Below are 7,517 nucleotides of genomic sequence, written 5' to 3'. Positions count from 1 at the left end.
GTACATTGGTAATGTCTGACTGGGCCTAGTGTCACTTTATGTTCAACAAATTGGGCCCCGAGGTCAAAAAGGTTAAGAACCCCTGTAATAGTTTGTACTTGATATTCACCAATTTCATGTGCTTCTGTGTACTTTTGTCACACAATCAGGTACCATTATTATGAAATACAGTGCACGTTTAAATATGTGGTCTCCACTAGGTGGTGCCTGGCTAACTGGGAGTTGATGAATTTCCATAGACCACTTTTGGACTGTATTTGGACTTCAGATTTGCTTTACTGTTTCCTGATCACCTTCTTTTGTGAAGACTGGTTTGTTGTACTACGTTGTGATCCATTTACCCCCACGCACACAAAAATCCCATGAAATGCACAAACAAATTCGCTATCCCAGAGGTTACCAATACAACTAACAAACCCTGATTCTGAATGCAAACCCACACAATTTATAAAACCTCTGTATGYTTTTTTTTCTTCTCCTGCCAATGATGTAAAAAATTACTGGATTTTTTCCAATCTGGACTCTGTTAAATCCAAGAACTACAAAGATCCAGACAATCAAAGCGTGTCTCTAACCTATTTTTTCCTCTTTATTCCTTTGCAGAAATAGATGAAGTGGAAGAACGAGGTACATGGAGTTATAAGTCGGCAGAAAGACGAGGTGACGTGGAGGTTYGGGTTTTGTAGARGTTGTACAAGGTATTATTGTAAAGYCAATGTTTTGATCTCCTGAAATAGCCRTTTTCCCATGAGCTATACTCTGTGCCCTTGAAAAAGTTGCTTTCAACTTTAATGGGTACAAKGCTTCAGTCTAAAACGGACCAAGGTGTAGAGAAATGTTAGGTTACAGATATCTCTGCCACCCGGCTTCAATATTGATAGCTTAGACCTCTTCTACAGCAAAAGAAGAGGCCAGCTGCGTTCAGCTCACAKCTCCTGGTGAATGCTAATGGAGCTGTCTGGTCCACTCAAGGACCTGATCATGGTCTAATATTAACAAACACGGTCCTATGATTGTCCAACTTAAAAAAAAGAATGAYGATCCAATCAGCTCATTGCTTTGTTAGAGCTGTTGATGAGACTTAAGTGAATTCTTTAATGAACAGATGTTGATTTGGACCCAAAAGCCAGTCCAGCATCGAATCCACCAACAGGAAAAAGGCGTTGCATTTTCAACTTTAATCAGAGTGCGATCAAACTGTTTTGATTTGTTGCTAATCATGGAGAAGATTGATTATTCTAGAATTTTTATTTCACAAATCAAATTTATCCAAGTAACAAAAAGGCACACATGTTGTATTATTTATTAGCACATACTGTGTGTTGATGGGAAAATCCAACCACCACTACCCCACACACACACACACGCGCACACACATTTCTTTTGCTCCCTTGTGGGCCTGCGGTTCACACAGCCTCAAGCTACACACTTTTACAAGACAGACAGCCCATCAAAATGAGTGATAAGCGAGCAGTGTAGTCTAGCTTACCTGACTTTTACAAAGCAAGTTTTTTTTTAATTTTATTGTTAAATTTTATTCTTTGCTGTTTTCTCAACCTGCCTGCTGAAAATGAGAATAGATAGAGAATTACAATGACTGTATCATGAAAACATAACAGTGTGATGTTTTTTTAATCAAGTCTGAAAGATTAATRCTCTCACTAGAAATGGCTTTAAAAACTTGTCAAAAACAAGATTTGAATTTTCTAGTTGAAGTTGCAAACCTCATGTATACCAGTAGTGGTGGGGTAGCAACTAAATTCAAAATAACCTTGATTGTTTTTGTTTTTTCAGAAAATGGCACAAAGTCCAAATTTCAACATTTTATTTTTACTATGTTCCATTGTGAAGAAAATGAGATTTTCAAATTATGGCATTCTGTTTCTATTTACATTTTATACTTTTTTTGGAACCAAGACTGGAAATCTGATGAGTTTTTGTAAAAACAAAAATCACTAAAAGCTATGGCTTTTAAATGACTGTGTGAGAGCAGGACCTTTGATGTAAAAAAAAAAAAAAAGAGCTCCAAAAGCAAACAGAGATCAGCAGGTTACTCTTTCAGCACTTGGTGTCAAAGTGATAAAAAGCATGTCAAAAAAAGCCTAAACGATTTCTTCTTTGGCTGTCTTTTGAACTTGTTGCCTCCCAGCGGGGAAAGTCGATGAACAATAAAAACAAAACAAAGCGTTTTATTCCTTAAATTATTAATATATTCAAATAAATTCAACAAAATAAACTCATGTTCAATATTATCACCGTTTTCTTTTTTTTTTTTTTTCCTATTTCTGTCATATACAGTTCATGACTTATGTGACAGCCTTGCTACCTATAAAAATCTCTTTGAAAACACAGGGCAGAACAACAAGCTGAAAAATAAATCTGTGACAGTGAGTCAAAGATGGTGAGAGACAACTGTCGAGTTGTTGCTCATTCATCCAACCTCACAAACAACAGAGCTCCAGACGCAGAGGCAGACGAGGCAGATGTGAAAGGAGAGGAGAAAACGAGGAGATTATTGTTCACCATGAAAGATCACAGCTATCTATTTACAGATTCCTGATGACTCTGACTGTGTGTGTGTGTGTGTGTGTGGGGGTGGGGGGGTATATGAGTGTACCACAACACTAACAGTGTCACACAGATGCACACACACAGCACACCTTTTCCTGGTTATGTCCCCTGAGCAAAGAGCAACACTAGTTGATGGACCATGGGTGTTTCTGTGCCATCTAGAGGCCTGAGTTTGAAGAAAACACTTTTAATTGTTAAGTATAACAACCTATTCCTCAAGTTCATCTGCACAACTGCATGCATGAAGTTGCTGTAGTAGTGTCTAACCAACAGAAAGTCCCTCACCCCTAAAGTTCTCTCATTTCTTTTTAATATGTTAAAATAAGAAGCTAAAAMAATGTGCCCACCAATCTAGACAAAGACAAACACAAATGAGCAAAAACAACTGAAAAAAATTGCWAAAAAATCTTTGCAGATGAGCTTTTGTGTGTCAGTGTGTGAGCGTAAAGATTTGCAGGAGATGCAGAAGGTTGATGACAAGAGAAAACACGAAGGTTGTCAGTCCCAAAAGCGTATCTCTCCTTCTAATAAAAGAAACAACACAGGACAAACAGAATATGTGCCTAACAAGGAATAACAGGTAAATAATAAAACTATACCTGAATATTTTCTGCATTATTTTGATATTTTATGAGACGGCTGCAGGTATGAGGGGCCCCCGCTGAAATGCTGAACAGAACAGCTTCAGCTTCTGAGCTTTTTTATAGTTTCTGCATAGCAGAAGCAGCCACTGTAAAAAGTTAATAAGCTGAGGTTTTTTTTTTTTTTCATTCTCAATGTCAGGCCAAGGAAAAAAAAGGAAAATATATTTTTTGGATTACATGTGCTTCCAACAAAAGGACATCCTACACATTCCTATTATTGATTTGATAAATTGTACTTTATGTTTCTGATAAATAACCAGAACAACTCTGCATTTTTCACCTATTCACAAGCAATTTTTACATTTAAAAATATTGAAAAAAATCTGTTTTAAAGCTAACATGAGAGCCAAAGGGTGATTATAATATCTGGTGAAATCACACAGAATTTTATGCGTACAGTATGTGGTCATAAATTGTTTGTGAGGATTTGACACATCTCACAGTTTTGACCACTACGCCTACAACTCAGACAAATACTGCTATAAAAGCTGCCACCGTTTTAGTGAAAACCGGATAGTGAAGTTGATACTGATGTACGGAATATCACTTCAAGTCGTTAGAATATGTGTGTGCATCAATAYGTTACCTAAGTACCTCATAAACCACTGGACAGATTTTAATGAAACTATCAAAGTAATTGTTGCAAGCACCTTCAACACAAAACAAAATTTTATAACAATGCATTTCGTTAGGTTTGTTTATTTATTGTTCTTAAAAAAAGGATTCAAAACTTCATTCTGTGTTCACAACAAAGCAGAAGTATTTGCAACACTTGAATGTTTGACTGTAAAAAGACTCACAACCACACACAGCGCTGTGAACCGAGAGAGAGTTTATTGCTCAATTCTGCAGTCGGCCCCGAGATAAGAGATGCGTCCATTTTTAACAACTTCTTCAAGACCTGACCCCACCTGCTACCATTACCTCACTGAAGCCCACTTTCTGTTCCAGGGTCATGTCCTGTCACAAAAATTCCTGCCACCTATGGCCCTTTTCCACTAGTGCCACTTAGTGTAGTGTTGGTACGGTTTGGTACGGTTCCAAGCCATTCCCATTGGGCCAGATCCATGGAACCGGCACTTTTTTTTAGTACCTACTTCATTGTGGTTCCAACCGGCCCCAGCTGACACCATAAATGTGATGTCAGAACACTGTTCGTCACTGATTGGCAAAGTTTTTGCAAATGTTTAAAAGTTCAAAAGTTATTCATCATTAATTCTTTTTGTAAATACCTAAAAACCACCTCYTCCAACCGCCCAAAACACACCAATTGGAACCGGACTGGAACATCAGTGGAAAACCAATCGGTCCRACCCGTAGCGACCCGTACTTACACCGACCGTTCTGACACTACACCATGGAAAAGGGGCACTAGTGTTTTAAATGCAGAGCCTGTGTTGTTCGTGTCTTCAGACATGTATCTAACAAAATGTACTTCCTGCTCTGAGTGACCATATAGTGTCGAGCCATTCAGTCTAGTTTATAAAAATATATCATTATTCACCTAAGAAAAACTACAGTATGTGTGGTGCTTTTAAAAATCAGTAGAACCAAAACCTAACAAATTTCTTCAGTTTGTTTTGTTTTTTATAGGAAYAAGTGTCAAGTATTAACAATACAGTACACTAAAACATTTATAGCCTAGGCTAATTTGCAATGCCAGTAGATGGGCTTTTAGCTTCATAAAAATAAAACAGTTTCAAATACAGTTTAAAAAGAATAAAACATCACAATATTAAGACAATTCGTAAAACAGATCATATCATTCAAAAGGGGGTCATTATACATGATTAGAAAATCAGTTCTCCTTCATAAAATGTTTCGGTTTTGAGCTAAAATTATTCCAGTCAAAAATCAGATCAGAGCTCAACATTATTCATTCTTTGCTCTGATTTTTGCGTTGGAATCTAAGTTCATCTGAAACACACAAGAATGAATGATTTCTCGATGGATCATTGGATACTCGTACCCGAGAACTCGATTTAGAGTTGAGCTGATTCAGGGTGGTCGCCACAGTCTGAGGACATTAGAAAACACAAAAAATACTATAATTCAGTCAGTTTTACTGTTATTATGATAAAAACCATCCTGGCTGTAGCTGAGAGTCATTTATTGCACATACTGTTAACATGGCATCTTGTGATATTGCATTCCAGGTTTGACCAAAACAATCTCAACACGAGATGGTTTGAGCCTTTCATTTATACATTATGTGGCTCTCTGTGTAGTTAAAGAGACCAACGCACAGTTTACGCTGTACCAACCAATAATAAATGTGCTCAGGGATGTCATTTAGACAAACTTTATCAGATGCCGACATTTGCAGCAGCACCACCTGTGTAACCACTTGGGCCATCAGTCTCTCAGAAACACACTTCCTTTTGAGCGGATCTGTAAATTAGAGCGTAGTCATCACCAGGAGCTTAATTTCTAAATGTGGAGCGCATTATGTTGAAACACCTGAAGCACATTGTAAGCATGTTTATCTGCCGTTTCGTGCCCTCTGCTTCTTTGTTGCTCAATCAGCAGTTGTTTATACACTTTCCACTCCCTCCTCTGCCTCACCCTGAGCGCTGGCAGGTGTTAGTAGCATCCTTCTCCTCGTGGCATTTAGCTTTGAGTGGCAGGATAATAACACAGAACCATGAAGCAGGACAAAAATAGCTCCGGGCTGCACTTTTAAGGATGAAAAAAAAAAAACTCAGGCTGCCTTTGTTTCCCATGCATATTTTAGTTTAAAGTGTTTGGATCAAAGCACGCTGGACCGTTTTAGCACCAGTGGTTATACAGATGAAGGGAGCTCAGTACACAAGATGAACAACAGACGAACGCCACCAGGTCCTCTGGGAAAAAACTGAACCTCCCTCGGGGAGTGCGGAGAAAGCGTTCATCATGAACAATGCAAAGGATGTCACAGTTATTGCTTGCTGAAGTGTAACAAATCAGCAGCAGGGAGGAGGTGTGCTGTTTTAGAGTCCTTCTAACTTGTTTAAGCGTAACTGGTAATTTACACAACTACCAGCAGCGCTGTTTCATGGCTCCTTTTCCTGTCAAAGATGGGCTTTCAGACGTTTCATAAGCCTGCTGTTCATAGGCATATGAAGTTTAGTGGGTGCAGTAAGCATCAATAAAAAGTTGCCGCAGTGATGTCATTCACTGGGTTGTGACTTTTTATTGCCTCAATTTTGCCATTTACAGTAGTTGCCACAAACTTAAAGTGCCTGTGATGAGTATATATTTTAAACATAGAAAGTCTAAGAAAACAGCTATATTTAAAAATCTTTGCATACACATGATTTTACTCATTTTGTCACATAAATMACGTATTTTCTTTTGAACTTGGCTCAGCCAAAGTGAAACAGGAAGTGACATGATAGGGGAACACTTTAAGAAAGACAACTCTGGTCTTTATTGAAACAATATTTAGGGTGTATTCACACCAAGCTGGGACTCGGTCTGCAAGCGGTTCTGCTGAGGGTCGCGAGCCGGCTGTGGTCCCTGGACTTTGCTGGCRAGATGGAATTMTCTGGGAGAAGCTGAGAGCTCGGCTCAGCTGAATTGTCCACACTATTTGTCTGATTGGATTCAYCACATTGGATGTACCAGTGGACATTAAGGCAGATGGAAAATTATTATTGTCTGCCTGACCGAAAACATTTTCTTCTGTTCCCAAACAACTGATAACAGATTAGGTTCTCCCCCACACATGTTGACCTTGAGAAGGTTGTGGAACTAATTAAGTCAACYCCCCACCCACTCACTCCTGTCTAATCTTATTCCTTGAAGGACAACCTGAAGCTGCACAGAATGAACAATTCAACACCAATATTCTGGACAATGGCTGAACYATGGATTTTATCTTTTGGGGTTTGGATTCTTCAGACTCRTTCTTCAGATATTCACACAAGTGCGTACAACATTCACAACTTCAGATACACACTCTCCAAACTCACTTACTCCTCTGGCTAATAAATGTGCTCTTGCTTGTAGAGGTTTTTTATAAGCACCATAGTGTATCATATTTTGTTGATATAATATGATGTTTTGTTTTGTTTTTTTCCTCATCTAACCTTCTGTGTGTTTTTTTTTCTTTTTAAAGGTAGTGCAATCCCTGCTGATTGCTGCATGACCTGTACACCTGTTCCTCTATGTTTTTGTCATGTGTGTGTCTTCTTGAATTGGTGTTCTTAAATGTAATTTCATTGTGCTCTGTACAATGACAATAAAGACATCAATCAATCTATCTATGTTACGATTTTCAGGCAGGAATGAACCCATAGCGCAGGCAAAAATCCAAAAAGG

This window comes from Austrofundulus limnaeus, unplaced genomic scaffold (assembly GCF_001266775.1).
Source record: "Austrofundulus limnaeus strain Quisiro unplaced genomic scaffold, Austrofundulus_limnaeus-1.0 Scaffold108, whole genome shotgun sequence".
NCBI lineage: Eukaryota > Metazoa > Chordata > Actinopteri > Cyprinodontiformes > Rivulidae > Austrofundulus > Austrofundulus limnaeus.
Note: the sequence above shows the minus strand (reverse complement) of the source record.